Source organism: Delphinapterus leucas, chromosome 2 (assembly GCF_059928025.1).
Source record: "Delphinapterus leucas isolate spDelLeu-1000000601 "Yukka" chromosome 2, BTC_Dleu_Yukka2, whole genome shotgun sequence".
NCBI lineage: Eukaryota > Metazoa > Chordata > Mammalia > Artiodactyla > Monodontidae > Delphinapterus > Delphinapterus leucas.
Window position 1 is genome coordinate 11,292,220 of NC_143130.1, and position 24,025 is coordinate 11,316,244.

Genomic DNA, 24,025 nt, shown 5'->3' on the forward strand with positions numbered 1-24,025 from the left:
AACTCTTCATTTACCTTTATTTACTTAAAAGCTTTGTCACATTATTTTTCTTGCTGACAAACTTTTTAACAGGAATAATAAGGTCTTACTTGATTTCTAGTAAATCCAGGTACAATGAAGTATTATACCTAATGTTGATGACTCTAATGACATACCTGTATCAAACCAACAAGCTTAAGCTAACTTTAACACCAGATATTAATTCAATACTGAGTTTCCTAGATGACGTGAGCCTGAAACTCATTCTGGACAGTTTCTTTTATATTTGAGTATTCACTTAAGCACTTAATTTCCTTTAAGCCAATTAAATAGAGCTCTTTTACAAATTTCTGGCGATGCCACACATCTATAACACACGTACAAACACACACAGGGATGTCATAGTTCCCATTCCAAAATTTTAGCCATGAATCAAGTACAACAATGTAAAACGCATCAGTTACAAAAGATTGGATGCAGACGGGGTTTCTGGCAGATGGGACAAATCAAGGTCACCTGTACAGATGGCTAAACCCTTTTTAGTAATACTTATGGAAAAGACTTATTTCTATTTGTAGCTTTTGGTGATTTTACAAGCCAAGTGGAAACGTTCTCTTCCTCGGAATGTCCCACTCTTGGACAAGAGCAGACAGGGTGTTTTTCCCTGTTCCTTTTCTCCATTTGACATCAGTAAAAGTTTAAAGTATCACAAAACTGATTTGGCTGTATACGGAGAAATGGTACCAAACAAAATGAAACCCAAAACCCAAAGAACACACAGAAAATCCTAAATAAACCCTCAAGTTTGGTCTTGGGTTTTTACATATACCAACGACACAGGAGACCATAAATGACATAATTAACACAGCAAGGGTAACAGTACATGGTGCGCAGGGCCCCAAGATAACCCCGCCTAACCCCCCTGTAGAGACCCTAACAGGTACTGCGGCTACACACTATTGTAACAAAGTATCACCTTCCTCTGACACATGGCTTCAGAGCTGTAATCAGATCCCTTACCCAAAATGCACCTCAGAGAACTTTCTTCAGGAACAGTTGAAACATTTTTTGCTCTACGCGGGCCTCCCGCTGCTGTGGCCTCTCCCGTTGCGGAGCACAGGCTCCGGACGCGCAGGCTCAGCGGCCATGGCTCACGGGCGCAGCCGCTCCGCGGCACGCGGGATCCTCCCGGACCGGGGCACGAACCCGCGTCCCCTGCATCGGCAGGCGGACTCTCAACCACTGCGCCACCAGGGCAGCCCCCCATTTTTAAAGATAGAAATTCAAGACAAACAGAACACAAACGGCACCACACACATGCTAGCATCCAAAGAAACAAACAAACCAGTTGACACGCAGGGTAGAAGCCCAAACAACTCCTGCCTCTCTCCAACAGGGTATCCCACTCAAATACAGAACAAATTGGCTTATTCCGGAGAAAAGGCCCCAAACGAAGAGAGGAAGCACAGTTCCCGGCTGTACACACTGGAGCGACTTACCCTACTGCATGCAAACTGTCGGCTCCCAGATGGCCATTCCTTGCTCCAACTGCCAAGTGCTAGGGCAGCCGGTGCTGCTTCGAGGAACTTTGAAGGGAAGATCCTCAGGACAAGTGGACCCGGCAGCTGCTAGGGCCTTACCGGAGAATTCCCCAACCGGGGCCGGTTGGCCAGGAGCAGCAAGGCTGCTGGATGGCTCCCCCAAATTTGTTACTGAGTCCAAGCTCATACTGCTCGCCCCACGCCAGGCCAATTAATCAAGAGATGAGGTGTCGGGGTGAGGACTGGCGACTTTATTCGGAAAGCCAGCAGCCCGAGAAGACAACGTGCACACACACACTCACCCCCACCAAACAACCATCTTCCCTGAGTCAGAACGCAGGCTCCTTTTATACTAAAAGGGGAGGGAGTAAAGTCAAACACTTCCTGTTTCCGGTCAGCCTCCAGAGGGGGAGGTGTTAATTTCTTTCTCCCTGCAGTCATTCACAGGTGGGTCTGGTCAAGACGTTTCTTGTGAGCTAAAAAAAATTATTTTAACTTAATGCTTATTACCTGGGAGTCAGGGGTCCCAGAGATGGGCCATTATGTGTAATTTAAGCTTATAGGCAACATCCCTTTAGTGATTAGCTAGCTTGTAATAGAACACAAAAGTTTCTTCCCTATTACAAGGCTACACTGCTGACTCTGAAGATGGAGCAGAGAGCCATGAGCCAAGGAATGCCGCAGCCCCCAGCAGCTGGAAAAGGCAAAGAACGGGATTCTCCCCTAGAGTCTTCGGAGGCAGTGTGGCACTGCCAACACCTTGGCATTGGCCGGTGAAACCATTCTGTATTTCTGATCTCCACAACGGGAAATAACAAATTTGTGGTGTCTTAAGGTACTAAGTTTGTGGTAGTTTGTCAGAGCAATCACCGGAAGTGAATATACCTGATGTAGAGCTCAACATTGTGGGGTCTGAGGGAAAAAACAGTGCAGTGGTTTAAATACTGAGGTCATAGCTTCTTAGAGACACTAAGAAACTATGTGGGTCTAATGTACCAAAAGGGCTAAACTGTCTCCTAAAGCTCATCTTGGGCACATTTTTCGAGTGGAGGCCCTGGAAAGTAGATAGTAAGCATCTTTCGCATCTTTTCAAGCTGATACAATATAGGGACATGGCCAGAGAAAGGAGATGCATGGGAAAAGTTTGGAGGGAAGTTTTACTCATTTGCTGATGCCTTACTATGAGAAACAAGATCTGAGAGGTCAGGAGGAAATAATGATTCAGGAGATGAGTGCAATTGGAGGCAAATGCATAGTAGGGATGGCAAGAGATAGAAGAGGGAAGGGAACCCCAGGCATGGCGGGGAGGAAGAATGCTAACAGTACCCACTCTGGGGCTGCCACGTGACGATGGTGAGCATGCTGGGAGAGGTCGTCATAAGCCCCGCAGTACTTGCCCAGGCAGCAGTGATTTCTGGGCTGTTTCATTACCACCCAGTTCAGGAGAGTTAGGATTCTCCCACTAGCTCTCCTTTAGAAGAAACAATGACTAAAGAATCAATAACTCAAGAATCATAGATACAGAAAACAGATCGGTGGCTGCCAGACGCAGGAGGTGGGTGCCCGGGGGGCTGGGGGTATGTGTGTGAAATGGGTGAAGATGGTCAAAAGATACAAACTTGCAGTTATAAAATACATTTAAGTCCTGCGGATGTACGGTCCAGCATGGTGACTATAGTTAATAATACTGTATTGTATTTGAAAGTTAAGAGAGTAGATTTTAAAAGTTCTCATCACAAGAAAACAATTGTTAACTATGTGGTGATGGATGTCAACTAGACTTAGTGTGGTCATTTTTTCGCAATATATGCATCTATTGAACTATTATGTTGTACCTCTGAAACTAATATAATGTTATATGTCAATTAGATCTTAATTTTAAAAAAAGGAAGCAAGTTAATGGCAAAAGAGGAAACTAATTTGCAGGTGCACCGTTTTATTTAGCAAGGGGCAGAATCAAAAATACAAATGAATTCAGGATGTGAATAGGTGGTACTTTTTGTTTTGATCAAAGCCCAGGAGGGTCATGCTCACTGAGATTCTCCAAACGGCTACAAGGGTGGGGACGGACAGCCAGTGGCACCTCCCAAGCTCTGTCTTCTAGTTTGATTTGTGCTATCACAGAAGCCACATTTCCATTTGGACTTCTCAGACATGTGACAGACAAGGAGGGTATAAATGATTGGAGGGTGGGTGAGGTAGGGGCGTGAGGAGAGAGGAGACGGGCTCAAATGGACGAAAATCAAGATAAGCAGCTGAGAGACCCATAGTGTGGGTGAGAGAAGACACAGAAGAGGCAACAAGAAGAAGGTTGAAAAGGAAACAGAGCCCAATGCCCTGAATACATATTGATTCCTTACCTTATAAATTCATTCACTTAGTAAACAATATTTACCAAGCACTTGCTAAGAACCAAGCATGATTCTAGGACACAGCTCTAAACAAGCCCATAAGTTCGTGCCCTGGAGGGGAACTTCCTGCTCTTGAGAGGATACATTCTTACCTACATCTGGTCATGAGGATGCAGGGGATGAACTGGCTGGTCTCCCACAGGCTTCCTCATCTTGTCACTGGAAGGACCTAGCAATGCAGAATCCCTGACCCGGGGAGTTTTACACATTATGGTGGATTTCATAATAGAAATGACTGACAAAAAAATGCAGGCAAAATGCAAATATTAGCAACCAAAAGGAGCCCTTTGAGGGGTACATTATCCAACTGAACCGGCTCCTGAGCCCCTAGGGGATCCCAGAGTATGCAGGCTCCTCACTCGACGTTACGATTTTGTCTCCACTACCCCTGCCTCCCCAACACACACACACACACCGCACAGACACACCACACACCACACGCACCACACACACGCACGCACGCCACAGTAGGCTAGTCTGTTCTCCCCCTCTAAACCGGACTTGGGATATCCTCAGGCTGTCCTCACCCCTGGGACCCTCACCCCACTTCCTAGCCCTTGGGGAGTCACACCTAGGGTGAGGTCAAGGTCAGCCTCCAGTTGTGTCCGCTCCACCACATGGCCCAGTCCCGATGCTCCAGCCCACACACTCTCAAGGCTCAGGGGCTCACAGCCATAGACCAGGAGGGCATTCCCAAGGTCACTGTGCGGTAATATACCTGATTCCCATTCCAGAATGGCTGGAGCAACCATATAACCAAAGTTTTGTAGTAGATCAACGTGGATCCTCTATAAATACCGCTCCCCCCCTGTCTTCCTCAATGCAGGGCTCAATGAAAAGAAAGGTCAGACTCAGTGGTAAGCATGGCAGGGCTTCACAGGTGATAAAATACAAGAGAGACTGGCTCAGCCGGCAGTGCATATTTGGCCAAATTCCCCACCCAATCAGACCACACAATGCAATAATCAACCCAAACACACGTAAAGATATATTCAAACATGCCACTGTGCATAAAGCATCACATGGTGCTCAACGTCAATCAGGTGCAACAAATAGTAGGTACTATTGTCATTATTGTTATTCATCCCCACTGCCCCCAAAGAATAGGGTTTCATCTAAGAACCCACTTAGGATGAACAATAATCCTAACGGGGTTAGTCACTACTCCCTGTTCTCTCTTTCCTCCTCATCCAGCTTCATCTGGATTTGGGGGATCCTGAACCAAATGAACACATAGAGAACCCCCCTTTTCTGGTAAGAGAGCAAAATGAGACATCAACATTCCTAGGAGTACAGAACTGTCTAGAAGAATAAAGAGTATTAATGAAAGAAAAATGTAAAGTTAATTTTAATTAATAAAAATTTGAGTAAATTTCTTTTAAAACAACAGAGATGCCTGCATAGGTCTTTTAAAAACATGTTTGGTGATGTGAAAAGAAATGGCTAGGAGGCACATTATATAACTAAATGAAATGAAGTTATATAAAATTTAAAATAAAACACATGTGAAAAAACTTATTAGAAAAATCTCATTAGACTTTCTGGACGCCTTGTGCAGATGAATTCAGAAAGAAATGTAACAATTAATTAACAATAATTCAGATACACTGTGCATTCATATGGGAAATGCAGGTGATAGTAAAAATATTTAACATCCAACAGCCTGTATCACGTGGGTACCAACCAGCCAGAGTGGGACCTCAGCCAACGAGGATGGATCGTAGCCATAAGCAATCAACACTACGTACCTGATGGTAATGCTGTATGTCAGCCCTGCCTTGTCCACTTCAAAATAATCCTGCCATTATCCAACAGGGTCACTGAATGAATTACTGTCCACCTGAGTTATCCACAGTGGAGGGGAATACAAGCATTCTGCTATGCCAAAACAGGTAATCTAAGGTTGAATGTCTCCATCAATATGGGTGACCTAGAGGTTGGAAGCCTTTGGCAAAATTCTTTTGGTTTGCCAACCCAGGACTGACTTTCCAAGACTGAGTTTTGAGAAGAACCTTGATAATTTCATCCTTGGCTCTACATGGAGCCCAAGTAGAGAATGACATCATCTTCCCATGATATAGTAGGGAAATGTTTTAAACCTACCGCTTGAATAAACCCTTAAAATTAGATAACTTGGGTTCATACACTAAAGGATACAGAGCAACCAAAGGCAAATCACTCTTAGGATGAGGCAGAAGGTATGGGGAGACAGAAAGAAAGAATCTTTCTGAAGTCTTCAGTATGCTCTTCCAAGGAGTCCACTTGCTATTCCAATAAAAAGTGGACTCTAGGGGCTTCCCTGGTGGCGCAGGGGTTGACGGTCCGCCTGCCGATGCAGGGGACATGGGTTCGTGACCCGGTCCGGGAAGATCCCACATGCCGCGGAGCGGCTGGGCCCGTGAGCCGTGGCCGCTGAGCCTGCGCGTCCGGAGCCTGTGCTCCGCAACGGGAGAGGCCACTACAGTGAGAGGCCCGTGTACCGCAAAAAAAAAAAAAAAAAAAAAAAAGTGGACTTTATATATAGGAGATACTCATCGCATGACTGACTGAACCAGGATGACAGTTAAGATTCTATAATTCATAGTGTAAAAAAAATCCCAGCCCTTTGTATTAGTGTTCTTTCTATGGAGGTATCTTCCTAGAATCAGGCACTTGCATGGTCTTGTTTTGTTTTGTATTTTAACTGTGTTTTGGCTAACGAGTAAAGAAATGACATTAAATACATGCTACGTTTTTCCTATAGTATTACTCAAAGTCAGACCTTTTAGGAGAAACTTATATTAAACTTTAAATGTAAAATAAATAAGCAAAACACACACATACACACACATGCCCACAGTTGCTATTCACCTTAATATACCTGAATCCTTTATTCTCCCACCAGTTCTTCTGATGGTCACTAATCTTCTGTATCATTTCATCGCTCTTAGAAAGTTGAAAATGTCTGACATGTTATCTCACTGACACTTTTAGCCCAGAAAATTTCAACCCTAACGTCTTTATGTGAGCTTTAAAGCATTTAATTTTACAGCAAGAAAGAGATGACCTAAATACAAAAATAAAGATTCTTTTAACACCTCCTCAGGACACAACATGGATATTTATTTCCCTGCACCTCGGCCCAGACAAAGAAAAAATTCATTTATTTGCGCTAGATATACTGGCAACGTATGAATGAGGCTGTTCCTCATTGTTCATCGGTTTGTTGGGCATTGTCTCCCTCCTTCCATTACTGCCCAAACTACGGCCAGCTCTTGGTTGAGTGAGTCCCTCCAATTCTTGTAAACAGCATAGTTTCTTCCAGAGCCTCTGCACCGTGGCCCCAGCTGAGAGGCCGCTGCCCTGCTCATAGCACCCGGCTCAATACGCTGCTTGGCTAACCCTCCTTAAAGACCAGAATGAATCTGGGGCAGTTTCAAATTAATCACCTGAAGTCTGAGGTAGGAATCCTAACATACCTATATTTCGTTTCCCCCCAAACACCGTAAGTTAAATCCAATATTACTCATTTACAAGTTTCTTGAATGTAAAAGAGGAGGAGAAAAAACTTACAATGGCTTCTGGGAAAAAAAAATCTAGGATGAAAAATGTTTCTTTCAAATGATTTGGGAAACTGTCTCATGTAATCATGTCTCTTTATGGAGCATTTAAAAAAATATATATATATATATTCTTTGCAGAAGGGAGTATCATGTACAGTTTATTGTATTTCAAACCCCACCCTTCCAAGTCTAGGATTTGTAAACACACCACTCAATCAGACCATACAATGAAGTCACCAGACAAAACTGAAAATGGGTCTTAGGAGACTCTTTCATCCTCAAAGAATTAAAGCCACTTACTTTCTCTTAAGGAAATCACCTGTGCAGCTAACGCCGGGAAAAAGCACATTGGCTGAGCTCTCAATCACGCGATTCCTTTGTTTGCCGGCTTCATCTCAATCCCCGGTTCCACACGTGGACATTTTAGACAGCTTTCTTTTCAGAGAAGAAATCACACACACACAAACACAGATCCTAAAATGTTCCCTGGTGTTCACGACCAGTAAAGACCATTCTGTTTTACCCCGGTCTTCTGAGCGAAGCTGCTACAGGCATGGATAAAAAGACGTCCTCCCCATGATAAGCCAATTTCTCCTCCCCTTGGATATTAGTCACTGAATAACCTCAGCCCACATCCAACCACAGGCTACCGCACGGGTGACTCAGTCCTCTAACAACTGCTCACACGGAAAACACACACCAACAAATGAACTCAGAGAGGCCTAGGTAAATGGGGTAACAATGAAGGAAATATTACAAGACAGATCTTACTAAGGCGAAGAGGGTCACGAACACAAGCAAATGACCAGCGACCAGCAAACAAAATCATCAGAAACCCCAACATGCTCATTTTCCCCAGGTCCAACGCTCAGTGTTCTGCTGGAGACGGGGGGGCTCCTGAGAAAACCCAGATGGGCCAGCACCCAATGCCCATTCTGCTGCCAGACTTTTGAAGTCTGTGGGTTGACAACCGAAAGAAACGTGAGCCTTTCCCCCTGGTTTATAACGCCGGAGGGTAAACATGAGGGTGACAGAGGAGGCTGTCTATTAATTAACCAGGTTTTACCAAGCTGAACTTTGAGTAGCAGCCATGAATCAGACCTAGGCAGCACCAGGCAAGTGCAATCATTCTAGAAAACATACCTGAAAGGGGCGGGAAAGAGACAGAGGACCAGCCAAGGCTAAGCAAAGAGGGTATTTGGGAAAGGGAGCCCGAGTCCTTCTGCCTTACCCTCGACAAGACAGAGGAGGGGAAGGCCAGGGCAGTCTCCGGAGACCCCCGTGGGCAATCGCTGTCAACACAGCTCTTTTCTTCCAGGGGAACAGGCACTAGGAGGGCTGTGTTCCCAACAAGAAGTGGCTTGTGCAGCCCTCAGAAGAGACAGGTATTAACATATTACCAACAAAAGGTGAGAGCGAGGAAGCATTTCCTTAGCTCCCAGGTAGGCTCTGTGTAATCACCGTCGTGCTTTCTGAGCCCTCGGGGACTGAATGGGGCAGAAAGCCATTCCAGTGGGGAACCCAGGGACAAACAGCTCTGAAGGCTGGGCTGGAAGCCCTGCTGGCCTTACGCCACACCCCACGACCACGTGCATTTTTCAAACATTTTAAGGCCTTTAGAGGTCGTTCTTGCTGACCAAAAGAATTCCATGATGTTTCTTAAATTCAAATCCAGTCAGTGTCGCAGGCTCTCTCTCTCTAAAGAAAACTGTTTACTGCTATCAAAAAGCTCTGATTAAAGGAAGGAGAACACGGAGCCCATGACATTGCTTTCCTCCTAAGATGTCTCATTCGAAACAATATTTGGATGAAGTGGTTGTAACAGATGCCACCTAAGAGGTCGGAGAAGAGTAGACGGAATGTGAAAAGCCTTGTTTTGATTTTTAATCTAATTGGCAAGAGTTTGTTATCTCTCACCAGAGTATGGGAAGCACACAGTCTTGGCCCCTGACACATATGGTATCCATTTGGCAGGTCTTGGTCCCTTAGTCAAACGCGTGCTTTCCAGGAAGGGGGATGGAGGTGAAGCTGTGGTCCCACCCTGACTGCCTCCCCAAAGCCCCAGTTGTAGGGCATAAGATGTCCTAACCAGCAGCATTCTTGTACGAATGGACCTGGCTCTTCGTATGTGTAGGACCATTAGGGAGGTGAACGAATGTGGAGTGTCTGGGTTCTGCTGGCCCTGCCCCCCAGCCCAGAAGCACTGAGCTGCCACTGCTGTTGGCCACGTGAACCCCGCCAAGCTCAGCACGGGAGTCCACGTCCGCCGCTTTAGCGGCAGGTGGCTTCTGTGGGCCCTGCTACCTTGGGAGTCGGTGGGTGCACGGTGAGACATGGTCCTGGTCACCTCTCCCATCTCTTCCTTCCTGCCATGTTCAGGGCAATTTTCTTTTACACTCAAAATGCTTCAGGGCACCGTCTGGGCAGGAGAGGCATGGCTTGGTCAGGACTAGAGCAGTAATCCACTGTCAGGAGCGTGAGAGCTGGCCCAATCCCGTGGTGAATCGGGATGAGTTAAATGCTCTCTAGTAAGGATTCAGTGCCCAGGTCACCCAAGAGAGAGGGGAGTTCAGTAACCCAGTGCCGGCTGGGGGATCAGGCAAGGTAATTTCCTAAACAGGATTCTGGTGCCACAGAACTCGGCTTCACCTGGGTGGCCTATGCCCTCCAGAGAATGGCTCTTACAGGACAACTTACTGCAAAGTTTGGCTCATTCTGGGTGGACCCAATCACCAACATCGCACGCTCTGGTTCTGTTACTTGGCCAAGTTCTCAGCTGCCTAGCTCAGATGCTACAACCTTTGTGAACCTGCGCTTCCCAGCAGTGTGTCAAGTGTCCTACTATTCATTCTCCCTGTTCCTTTCACTGACTGGCACTATAGGCAAAGTGGAAGCAATTTATTTCTAGTGAGTATTAAGAAAAGACATGCTAATAAATAGTCAGCATTACCTCAACAGGAAATACTTTTTATGCTCTGGTAAGGCTAACGGTCTTGTGAAATTTATTCCTATTTCCCCTTTCGCATTTGCTGCTTTATTGGCTTTTTAAAAAAGTACATATGCTAAAAGAAAATCTAAACCACTCTTATAAACACAAAGATGCCATTGTGAAGGGGAGTGATTTTGATGCTGGAAAATTTTCAAATTCATCTTTCTTACACTGTTAAAATTGGAAAGATGGTCATTTGGAAGGTCTATTAATGTTTCATTTGGTCATAAATGGAATGTTTCCCAAACACGAGACAGACAGACTGTTGCCAAAATTATTTAATTCTCAGGAAAGACACGGTGAGCTTCTGGCTATATTTAAGATGAGCGTTATTCCCACAAATATTTTGACACAGCCAACTCTGCTGAGCCCTCCTGCACCAGACCCGCTGGCTGACTTAATACTGTGCCCAGTGGTGACTCAAGATCTCAGGATGGAAACGCACAACAAGTAACATGAAATAAATCATGTAACTCCCAAGCCACAATCAGTAACTGTGCAGAGCTGCAGCACAGATAAAAGAACAATGTCCTCATACCGACACTCAATCTTCTGTTGGGATACTCAGGCAAGGACAACCTCCTTTTATACCTAAAATAGTTACAGTTTGTAAAACGATATTTTCTTGCTACCACTTGCAACGGATGGTACAAAGAACTCCTCATTATTTATCTCATCTCTGCACATCCACCCATTTCCTGCACAGACAATTACTTTTATACACAACCCCCTTTTGGTGCTCCGAGATAAGTCATCTCCATCATCCAAATACAAATGTTCAGTGCCTTAGATTTTGTTTTTCTTTTTAGGACAAGTCTCTAAACTCCTATTTCACTGGTCAACATAACATCCTACAATATATAATATACTGTTTTATTTATTTATAGTGTTTTTCATTCTACGAAGGATTTTACTTATTTTTTCCTTTTTTTGGCCGCACCACGAGGCATGTGGGATCTTAGTTCCCCGACCAGGGATTGAAACCCTGCCCCCTGCAGTGGAAGCGTGGAGTCCTAACTGCCAGGGAATTCCCCTCTCCTCCACTTCTCTTATCTTGGGATGACAGCCAAGAAAAATCTAGATAACTCCATGGGGTGAAGGTACGATGGAAGATGGCTACACACACACACACACACCACCATCATCATCGTCATCATCCAGCAGTTTGCAGTTTAGACAGTGCTTTCAATGGTGATTTTATTTCACAAGTTACAGAACGAAGTGAGGTGCACGGGTCAGGAGGTCCGGTGTCACTCTCCACAGGTGAATGGTGAGAAAATGGAAGTGTGAGGAGATAAGAACCTTGTCCAACTTCGCACAGGGCTAAGAAGCAAGGCAGCGAGAATCCCCATCTTCAGCCTCAACACTGTCACTACTTCCTTCTCTGTTTAAGTGTGAAATCTCACGTCCTTCAGGTCGCTGAGCAGCTCTGCGAGGACTCATGCTCCCAAGGTCTTCCCTACAGAATTACTGAGGGTCAATGCACTTGAGTTTTGACCATGAGTGGGCAGTCTGGTGAACTCCACTCGAGAAGCACCTCATTCGCTCGCCTTTCAGGTCCAGATTTTCAGGGCAAAGAAAAATAGTAACAGGACATCTCAGTGGCTTTAGGATATAATGATACAGGTACTCTCTTGACTTCCTATTCATTTTTATCTTCCTGCCTCAAAATTAGTTATATAATTATACACTGTACTTAACTAATATACATATTAGTATACATTATGTTTATATATAATATACTTACATATCCTCATATATACCACTAGTTGATTATCACTATATGGGTATCATTACATTACCAGTTACATACGTGTAAATACGTGTATATACACATATACGTATATGTATACGCACATATATATGTCTTCATTAGTCACGGACACCAGATTGCTTATGGGATAAAATATCTGGGCCTCATCTGATTAACATTCTTTACCATTAGGACCCCGATTCCGCTACTGGGTGACATTCCTGGGACCACATCTCTCAGATGCGTTCCACCTCTGTCACTGTGCCCTACGTCCCACTTACCTTTCATTCAGGAAATGGATCTAGGTGATTATGTTGTAAGTGAAAGAAAGCTGACACAACATTATATAGCTTTAGGATGCTCACAACAATGTAAGAATTTTTAAAAAAAGTTTAGTTTGATGATACAACACATCCTCCCCGTATCCAAACCTAAACAGCAAACTGACAACGATCTACCTAGAATTTTACGCTCTATAGCTACAGCTTAAAGGACAGATATTCTTCAGAGACCACTGGAGACAATGCTGGTAAACAAACTGATGAATGGATGATGCCAAGTTGGAAAACAAATGGTCTTTTATTCTCGGTCTGCCACTGCCCTCTCACAATGTAGTACTCAAATCGCCATCAGCCCCTTTCTCAGGGCTTCGAACAGCCTCGGCTTCTTAACACCAAGCGTTCCCTGGTAGATTTAACCCCTTCAGGCCTGCCTCCTGTCCCCCTGCCCCTCTCCCCCTTCTTCCCTTACAACTTTTCTGGAATCAACTCTGTGTACCTGGGTTATAACCGTGGCCCTTCTATTGGAATCATCCCGTTGCCTGCATTCCGCTCTGTTTTCACACTGATCGGGGTAGGATATGTGCTGGTTCTGTTACCAAGTGATAGAACAAACAACACAATATAAGGTGAGCTATGTCAGCAAAGCCAATTTTAAAGGGAATTTTATGGATGGCTTCTGATGAAAGGTGTTTTAGTCGTGCCATTATTATTATTATTTTCTTTTTTGCGGTACGCGGGCCTCTCACTGCTGTGGCCTCTCCCGTTGCGGAGCACAGGCTCCGGACGCGCAGGCTCAGCGGCCGTGGCTCACGGGCCTAGCCGCTCCGCGGCATGTGGGATCTTCCCGGACCGGGGCACGAACCCGTGTCCCCTGCATTGGCACGCGGACTCTCAACCACTGCGCCACCAGGGAAGCCCCGTGCCATTATTTTTGATCCTCGGCTACACAATATTAGCCAGTGTCAAAAGAAGAAAGGGTTGTGTGAGCAAAGAGTCCCAGAGGATAACATTGAGGGACAATAATTCAACAAATCCACCAAGTTCAATTTTTCCCTCAAAATAAACATGAAAAAACAATGATGGCAGATCCAGATCAAAACAGCCCTTGTGCATATTCTTCCTGGGTTCAGAAGAGCCACTTCCTTTCTACTCTTAACAGCAACTCTTGAAACTAAAAGAAGTTCCATGGGTGTCCCAGGTATACTGAGTATGTGAACTGGCAAAATTCTCTCACGTATGACTGGGAATAGATGCCATTTGTTATATAATTAGATAGGCTTGTGAACTTTCCCAGTTCTCATTAGTTATGGAAGAACTGAAAGGGTTCCAGGTTTATAAATTACATGAATATACTTTTGAAAACCCATCTGTTTTCCTTGGGTTTAGCTAGAGTCTGTGGCAGCAAACCAAGGACATCTGCTAGTCTGGACCAGGCCAGTGGCCCCGCGTGTCCCAGTCAGGTGTCTCTCACCAGTCAATGCAGTACGTGGAGAAGGAAGAACACCAAACTGGGTATCATGGAACCTGACTTATTTTTTTTTTTTTTTTTGCAGTGTGCGGGCCTCTCACTGTTGTGGCCTCTCCCGTTGCGGAGCACAGGCTCCGGACGCGCAGGCTCAGAGGCCATGGCTCACGGGCCTAGCTGCTCCGCGGCATGTGGGATCTTCCCGGACCAGAGCACGAACCTGTGTCCCCTGCATCGGCAGGCGGACTCCCAACCACTGCGCCACCAGGGAAGCCCCGGAACCTGACTTCTGATCCAGGTGTTAAGATCCGGTTCTTTACCTGTAAGCAAGAAGTCTGATCTCTTGTTGTCTCTCAGGCCCATTCCAAAGGCGACATTTTGTGGGTCTGTGAAATATGTGAGTAGTCACTATGTATGCAAAGCTATGCAAAGCCCAGGGTTAAGGCTGAGGAAGGAAAAAGAATCTTTACGGCACAGTTCCTACCTTTTAAGAGTAGAGAAGATGAAGCATGGACATGAGTAATAAAAATAAGACAAAAAGCAAGAATAACTGTGGCAAGTGTCAAATAGGTGCGACAGACAAACCCTCTGGAATCTCTAGAAGAACAAGATTTTTCTAGCTGGGGTAGTTGAGGAACACTTCTCTGAAGAGGTGAGATTTAAGCGAGTCCACAAATTATGAGCAGAATTTCAGTAGGGAAGAAAGAGTTTCCTTTCTCAGGAATTCCAGGCAGGAAGAAAGGCATGGTCATAGACCAGAGGTGGGGAAGTGTCAAGTGTCCTGGGGAATGACTAGACCTCTGATCCGACCAGCAAATTATTCTAGGGCAGTGGTTCTCCAAATTCAACGTAATTCAACAACATTAGAATCCCCCAGGGGCCTTGCTGAAACCCAGATTAACGCGCTCCACTTCCCATTTAACAGGACTCGGGTGGGGCCTGAGAATTTGCCTTTTTAACAAGTTCCCAGATGATGCTGACCTGCTGGTCCAGGGACCACTCTTTGACAAAAACTGCTCTAGGGAGTAAAGGGGAGAGGCAAGCTCACATCCAAATCTCCATTCTATTGTGGGCTTGGTTAAATCCTAATTCAGAAAGCTGACCTTACTCAACTTTGGGTGACAATCATAATTACCTAGAGTTTCTCCATCTGTAAATACTGGCAATTAAATCTGCCAGGAGAAGATGGAGATAGGGAAGGGAAACTAATATTTTTGGAGACTTCTTACTTATCAAATGCATTTCCATTTAATTCCTAGCACACTCCCATCAGATAAACAATATAATCCCCATTTGACAGATGAAGGAACAAAGTCAAATGCCAGGACCAGAACAATCTCAAACTCTAGGGTTAAGAAATCGGTGTAGAGACCTGACTTTCTCTGAATGGTTCAAGGTTCAAAGGAGGGCAGTGGTTCAAGAATCACTAAGGTCAGTATTATTCCCTGTCTAAAATCAGGTCCAGAAATACCTGAACGAAGTCATCTGGATTGAATGTTGCAAGAGGCATGAGAGGAGAGTAACATAGATCAGACCATATTACTGTTATCTACAAACGTGGGTAGATAACTGCCTTCCAAACATTGACTCCAGGGCACCCAGGAGCCCCACGAGAATGCTCCATTTCAAAGGAATACCTTTGTGTTTTCAGCTCAAATATCAAGTCAGCCAACCAGCCAGCCAGTGCACAAGGCTTGGAATCTGAGATGGTCAGCAAAACCACTGCCTCTCCTTATTTGGATAAATAACATGCTCAAAGACAACCAGTTTGGGAGTCGAGCACACCCTGAGGCTGGGCTTGGCGTGCTTCTCTGTCCATGCCCCTCCAGGCCTCACCCTGCACCGACAGTCCCTGCTCCCCGCCAGGTTCTGACCAGGCCAGGAGCCTCCCTGCCAGACACAAGATCTGCTTCCCTGCATCCAGGGACACACTGCTGAGCCTTTGAGCATTCCTACCCTTGAGTGATGCCCTGCATTCCTGACTCGTAGTAACCACGAGGAACCAAATGGACAGCTACCGGCCCAGTATGTAAGGAAGTCGCGTGCCATGTGACAAAATGCCCACATCAGGCAAAAGGGCAGCCCCGATCTAGTTGTGTTCCCCCCACCTCCAAACACTGCCCCCTGAAAGGAAAGAATCCTATCACACAGGAGATGAGGCAGGTGACAAAAATGCCTTGTCATCTATGGGATGCCTTCCAAAGTTCATGATTATCAGGGAGAGCTTGCAACTCCCTTCAAAGAGAAACAGGCTCCAGGCTGACCCCAAAGTACCTCATCCTCCCCCACTGCCCAAGCCAACCTCCAGCTTTCTTTTTCTTCTTTGTATTATCCTTTCTCTCACTTTTCTTCCTTTCTCTGAAAAGCAACATTGGGGCAAAATTTCTCCAAAAGAGGACAGGAAGATATGGGTCGATAAACAGACAAAGGGAGTTTCTTAAAATCAGAAGACGTCTTGATTCCAGAGACCCTCAACTCTCAACTTGTTTAATGTGCTGAAGCCCACAAAGTAGTTTCCAAAGTTTTTTTTAAAAAAAGATTGAATCATCTTCCCTCTTTGATCAGTACCCTTCTTCACCATGATACAGAAGGAGGACAGCAGGGTGTGGTGGAGAGAGTGCTGGATTATGAATGAAAAGACTTGGTTTCTGTTCCCGAGGATCTCCTTGGGCTGTGGTCTCACGGCGGTGACTGTGGTCCTGCCACTGGTTCTGCTGCTAAGTGAGTTGGGGAACACCCTCTGTACTTACCCTGCTGGTGCTGTGAACATCAAATGAGCTGAATTACCCTTATGTGACTTTGCGGGCAGAAGAGCATGGTCCACACACAGTACGATGAACATTCACGGGCTCACCCCATGAATTGTGACAGCAACACTAATAGAATGGCTAATCCCCACTTTAACACATGCACAGGAGGGTAAAGAGAATGATACACTCTCTTCTTGAGATACAAGAGCTCACGAAAGAAAGAAGATTCTGAAAGCAGCCAACACAAGAACACCAGGCTGTATTATATTCCAAAGATCTCATCCTTGAGAAAAAAAAGTCCATTCATATGCAATCAAATAACATTTCAAGGAGGCGCTTTTCCTCATTCCCATTCCCACATGAATTGGTGATCCTGACCCCAGATCAGGAGACATAAGACTCTCCATCCACTTGATACTGGTTCAACTAGCAGATTCAAGTATTAATTATTTATAAAAATTGTGAGATGGGTGATGACCCACATCTTTGTTTTGGATCCTTCTTCTTCCCTTCCTATCTTTTTTTTTTTTTGCGGTACGCGGGCTTCTCACTGCTGTGGCCTCTCCCGTTGTGGAGCACAGGCTCCGGACGCGTAGGCTCAGCGGCCATGGCTCACGGGCCCAGCCGCTCCGCGGCACCTGGGATTCTCCCGGACCGGGGCACGAACCCGCGTTCCCTGCATTGGCAGGCGGACTCTCAACCACTGCGCCACCAGGGAAGCCCTTCCCTTCCTATCTTATCAGCCGGGAGAACCTCTCTTTGGGAATGAAAAGAGAATCTATGTCATCACTTGACTGTGGCTGGAATAAAAGTTTTGGTTGGTGAGGAGGAAGCTGAACCAAGTCGCTAAAGGCAAGCTTTCGGATGTGCTCAGAATTTCAACTACACAGTCCATTTTAGTCTGGTCCCACATTAAAAACAGGGACCCATGTGCTTTAGAATACTTCTTGATAGAAAAACATTTACCTTGTGGTATTGCTCAAAAAATGATTTTTGACCTTTCCTTTTTTTGGTATAGCAAAGTGTGGTGATTCAATGCAAACGTTGAAACTTTTGTTATTGGGCATATACGTGGAGACGGCCTTGCATGTATATGCACTATCTCTACATTTAAAATATAAAAGTACATTTGGGTAGTTTTCATATTATTAAGATGCACTGTGTATATGAGTACATATCTGTAGATAAAAATTCTCTGCCCAAATTAAAAATATCCAAATACCACGTTTGACTCATTTTTATGCTCTAGTCACAAAGTGATACTGAATAGAAACTTATTAGCATTTCACCAAGTTTCTTCAGATCATCGTCACGAATAATAAAAAATACAGAAACATTTTAAAACAACGTATTTCAGTCTTAGAATGGTCAGATTAACATAATTATAGCCTTAAGTTGCCAACAGTGGCACATTTCTTATTTTCATGAGAATGTAGAGGTTCTAGTGGATCGCAAGCTAATAGGTTCCTTGGTCTAAATATATACAGTAAAATCTGCGGGAAATTTCTGAAGCATTAACATCTGAACCCTGGAGATATCTAGTGAGTAATTTGCGCTGCAGTAGAGCAGATTTTTTGTGTTTTGTTCTGCAGTCACACAGCTGCTAGGAAATATATTTTTAGATTTGCTTTTCAAGGCAAGCAAAAATGATACCCACTTTGTGGATATGTAACCAGAATGTTCCCTCAGTCCCTCTGGCAAGGGAGTAGGGACCCACCTACAGAATGTTCTATTCAGTTGCCTTCTCCTTGGAAGGGGATACAAGGAGCAGCCCTAGTCGCTCATCTGTCGCTCAGCCTTCAGACCCTGACAGTGACACCCAACGCTTTAGAGGCGTTTGCTTTGAAGTTTAAGTGCCTTGTAGATCAGGTCCCCACTATGTCTGAACTACCTCATCATTGACATCATTACCATTTCTTGTTTCGGTTTTCCTTTGGCAGCTCTTGATACCATACCAAGGGCAAGCGAAAAGGAACAGGTTCAAAGAGTTCAATCAGAACTAGGGAAAAGCATGACCTTTGATTTCACAGGGAAAGAAAAAAATAAATAAAAAGAAAGAAATCAAGTACATGTGGCGATCAACCAACTGAGGGAAACAGTCTTCATATTTCAGGAATATGGGGTGAGTTAGTGCAGCCTGAGCAAGGACCAGTGTCCCTCCTGCTGGAACGATGCACTCGGCGTTCACACCTTTTATCTGGACAGGCCTTAAATAAATAAATCTGCACAAAAATGAGGTACTGAACAGCTTTTCTTTTGGGCCAAGTAACAAGACACCGGAGGTCCTGAGGACGCTTAAACAAGAATTAGATTTTATTCTGACATCAGAACGGTTCATGGCTGTCAGCTGTATAATCTTTAATGACGTTTTGCTCTGTCCCCTCCGTAATTTGGGCTTTACCTTAAAGCCTTGGTTTCTACACTTTGCTCAGTTACAAGAGACTATCACCATTTCGCCCACATCCTCACACCAGCTGTATTATTTACTCTTTAACGCTTTTTTTTTTTTAATTTTATTTTATTTTTTGCGATACGCGGGCCTCTCACTGTTGTGGCCTCTCCCGCTGCGGAGCACAGGCTCCGGACGCGCAGGTTCAGCGGCCATGGCTCACGAGCCCAGCCGCTCCGCGGCATGTGGGATCCTCCCGGACTGGGGCACGAACCCGTGTCCCCTGCATAGGCAGGCGGACTCTCAGCCACTGCGCCACCAGGGAAGCCCTTTAATGCTTTTCTTGATGTCAGTGTTAAATTGACCTTTTCTTTCTTACCTAGTTGCGATGAACGATCATATTCATTAACTCTCAGGTTCTTTGTGCTACTTATCTTTCCAATACTCCGTACAACAACATTATATAATCATGAAAATGTAGGAATCTGTTTTTCTATGTGCTGTCAAAAATCACTGGTTCCAGGTGAAGGACAACTTTCAAAGTACTCTGAGTAGGGATATGCAGGAGTTTCCAACAGGGTAATCGTAGGAGCCATTGCTTCAGCAAAGAGGCTGACTTTTGCAAATAATGCTATAATGCCTCCCAACTCTTTTAAGCCAAGATTGCTTCATTCAAAGCATCTCATAATTTGAGGCGGCTGCTGTTTCTTCAGTTGACTTGATGGCCTATTCTCTTTCAATAAAAATATTGGATAACCTAAATCTGGTTAGCTCCAAATCCGTTTAATTTTTGGGCCAGGCCCATGCATTTCCAATTAATGAGCTCTGGTCCCACTGCAGGGCTGGGCTGCTATCTGAACAGGAAGCGGGGACCTGGCTACACTTAACTGCAACACGGACGGCTCAGGGAAGTCAGACGTAGAGTCTTTTCCTAAATCAACCAAGAAAACACACCTTGGGGGACCCAGTGGGGTGAGAACTAAAGCAGGGGGGCACTAGAGATGGAGAAAGAGCTGGTCTGAGGTTTTTGTCACTTCCTAATTTTGTGATCTGGACCTAGTCACTCCATCCATGCCAGGCCTCCAGAGTCTCAACTGACAGGTGACGGGTTATAAAAGATGATGTGTAAGACCTTATTTCTACCTCTGAAACTCTATGATTCCAAGTCAGCCAGGCCTGTTTCTTGAGGTAACTTCAATGACACAGATCAGGTGTATTTCCTCAGCCACCAGTCTGGAGTAGCAGTTCAAGTGTCTCAGGAGCAGACGTATCGCTCCTGCAAATTACATGCAGACCCCATGGGCAAAAAGCAGGACAGAAAGGAAATGGCTTAGCACCAGGTGATTTATAGCTTAAAAACCTTTTCTTCCCTCTTAAGAAAAATCAACATGTGCTTTTCCCCCTACAAATATATATATATACATATATAAAAGTTACACGATTTATATAAAAGCATTTATATAAAATGCTGAGAAATTTAAGAAAAAGTGTAAAGAAAAGAATGGTTCCCAGATACACACTACTATACATAAATTAGATAAGCAACAAGAATTTGCTGTATAGAACAGGGAACTATATTCAATACCTTATGATAACCTATAAGGGAAAAGAAACTGAAAAAAAAATATATGTAACTGAATCACTTTGCTGTACACCCAAAACTAACACAATATTGTAAATCAACTATAGTTCAATTTAAAAAAAGAAATAAAAGAAGAATGGTCCCCTGGAAGCTCTCTACAAATTAGGATCTTGGACCAAGGGAACCTGTGCTGAGGGTGGCCGGATGCAATCTCCTATAGTCTGGGCTTCCCTGATGGGGACCCACGGAGAAGACAGAAAAACAAAACCCCGGGAAGAAAGCAACATGTGGGTGCAAAGAATACAACCTGAAAATACCAGGACAATAAACTCCCCGTCAGAGGTAATTTCTGCTAACGTCTGTATTTACAAAAGCCAAGCCAAGAGATGCGGTTTGGATATCAAAGGGCAGAGGGTGTGGCCTAAACCCCATCCGGATCTCCCCAGCAATGGCTAACAACCCAGCCCGTGCTGAAGGAAGAGGGAAGTCCTGTTCTGATCCAATTTGCTGGTTGTTGGCCAGCCCTGGATTTTATGCAGCCATGGAGCTGGAAGCAAGTTGCCTCGATCCTGCAGCCCAAGTTCAGGGCCGTGATGAGCAGCTGCATCCCTGTTGATGCTGCTGGCAGTAATTACTTCTCATTGCAAAGCACCAGGATGTTTTTGCAGCCGAGTGGATCTCTCAATCTTCGGGCAGTTGGGGGGTAGGTGTGTTCAGGAGAGCAACAGTCCCTGCCTCTGGGGTGGCTTGGCTAGCTGCCCTGACTCCAGAGCCCTCCACCTCTGATGTTCTGTAACTTTCTTGCTCTCCTTCTCCTAACAGCTCTGCCAGAAGCCTGAAAGGGCAGTAGGCAGGCACATGTAGGCAAATCTCCATTCCAAGACACTTTCTCACTTCCAAATCAGGCTCATGAATCAGCTCCCTGCCCTATCCCGGGAGGATGGTTTTTATGAGTGGCGCAGCACATGAAGCAAAGAAGGAAGCAGGAAGGAGGAGAGGGTAGTTCATCCACAGTGCTTTTTGCAATCCCCACGTGATCTGACTTTCACTGTGGTCTTCTTACTCCAAGTAAGTTGCAACCAAGTCCCCGGATAAGCAACCAGTCTGATACTAGGGTTTTGGATGCTACAGATCGAACCCAAAAGTCCCCAAACTGTACAAAATAATTTCTCTTGAAGCCGAATAAGCATTGCTCTTTGATAATTATTATTTTCAAGATAAGTTATCTGAATCTGACGACAGACTGGGAGTTCTTAGCTACTGGTAAGGAAGGGTGTGCAGTGTGGGATTTAAAAACAGGGACTATAGACACAGTCAGCCTGGGGCTGAATCCCAGCTTTGCTCCTTACTAGTGTGTCATTTGTCACTTAATCTCTCTCAGCCTCAGTCTTCCAACCTTAAAATGGGTATAAAAGTACCTATGCCTTGGGGTTATAATGATGACTAAATGGAATAATATATATTAATTGAGACCATATTGGTTAACAACTTCTCATCCATAACAACTTCTCATCCATACTAACTAATCTATAAATTGAGATAAAGATAAACAGATCCACGCACACATGTACCTTTAAAAGGAAACAGACTGCCTTAAAAGGACATTGCTCTTATTAAATGTCTTTAAAAGAAATAAATACAAAACATTGTGACTGAACTATTACAAGGATAAGACAGAATAGTTATCTCAAGTCAATATAATTTCTGCCAAAGGTTTTTTTTCCAGGTTTTTCCATTAAACCTGATAATAGCAGGCTTATATCTGTTATATAAAAATTGCAGACATTTTTAATGTTATACATAAAGCTTAAATTGATATTTCTTAAAGAATTTTTTAAAACCCAGATAAAAAAGCACTTTATATTTTATTTTATTATTATTTTTTTTTGCGGTACGTGGGCCTCTCACTGCTGTGGCCTCTCCCGTTGCGGAGCACAGGGTCTGGGCGCGCAGGCTCAGTGGCCATGGCTCACGGGCCCAGCCGCTCCGCGGCATGTGGGATCTTCCCGGACCGGGACACGAACCCATGTCCCCTGCATCGGCAGGCAGACTCTCAACCACTGCGCCACCAGGGAAGCCCGCACTTTATATTTTAAAATGTAAAGTGATGTTCACAAGGAAAATACAACAAATAACGTTTTCCTTGAATGTTGAAAGATGCACACTGATCCCCCTCCGCTCCCCCCAATTTGTACCACGCCTTCAAATTTTCATTTGTCTCGGAAACCGAAGGCAAGTCAAATACCTTTGTGAAAACACTGAAAATTATCACAAAACACATACATCAATGAGATCTGTACTAGCAAACAAGGTTGACACTTGAAATTCTTTTCTAAATTATAAGGTTAAACAGAAACTAGATCATGAGATTATAGATTGGAGACAGCCAATGTAACTTAAATGCATTTTAAAAAACAGACTAATGCCAATAACAAAGAAGTTTCCTTCTAAGCAGTGTGCAAGAAGTTAAAATAAAAACCTAGCATTTAAATTCCACATTGCATTGAACTTGAATACAGAAACGTTAACTCAAATTGAGGTAAGTGTGCTACAGCAGGACCAAAAAATTCTGAAAATCCTATTTTGTTATAAAGGCACAGTCCTTACCTTACATCTTCCACGAACCGTTCTCTTCTAGAAGAAACTTTCTAGACGTGCAGAGACCCTGAAACCACCCATCTCTCAAATGCTTCCAGCTCTGCCTGTCTTGATGGTAACTAAATGCAAGGCTTGGGTTTTTTACAGAGGGAAGTTTTAGTCAAAATATGTGGTTTAAAGGAGCTGTATCCACCCTTGTTAAAACTATTTCACGGACATTCAGAGGTTTTGTTTCTCCTCTGTGAAAGTTAAATCTGAGTAGGAAGGCATTTTTCCCGTCCCGGAAATCAGCATAACTAAAAACCAATGCTGAGTTAACAAGAAATGTTTCTTCCATGTGTTCCGTCTGGCAGAAACGGCAAGCCATATCAAGGGAACACGTGATGTTTATAAATACAATATGGCTCATGTTGTCATAACCTCTCAACGACCAAAAAAAAAAAAAGTGCAAGGAAAAGCAAGCAGCCACACAGCAGGAAAGATGAGATTTGTAACACTTGGAAGCTGCCTATCAGATATGCATATATTACTCTTTCTTGCGTCTTAAAAAATAAAGCTGGAAGCAGGGAGGAAGGAAGAAAATACCTTGCTCTGGATAGCCACTGTATTAAAATGTGTTTGCCCAGCTAATCATTTCAGTAAGAGTAATTCCTTACCAACTGCCACAGAAACATATTTTCACCTGTCAGAAAGACACGTCATAAAAGGGACACAATGAGGTGCATCCCTCGAATGCCAGTTCCAT

General features: G+C 44.4%; 1 protein-coding gene across 27 annotated transcripts in view; it reads right to left on the bottom strand.

Annotated features, from left to right (window-relative positions):
- The window catches only part of KIAA1217 (KIAA1217 ortholog), a 324,087-nt gene that overhangs the window by 81,045 nt on the left and 219,017 nt on the right, over window positions 1-24,025 (bottom strand). Inside the window, exon 1 of one of the 27 annotated variants that reach the window (XM_089906414.1) lies at window positions 20,244-20,436. The exons of 24 other annotated variants lie outside the window; for them this stretch is intronic. The gene's annotated coding sequence lies outside the window, so the exon portion shown is untranslated. Of the gene's footprint in view, window positions 1-1,478; window positions 4,289-7,773; window positions 9,525-20,243; window positions 20,437-24,025 lie in introns of those variants that run through there. 2 more of the 27 variants (XM_022580500.3, XM_022580499.3) reach the window with 2 other exon arrangements.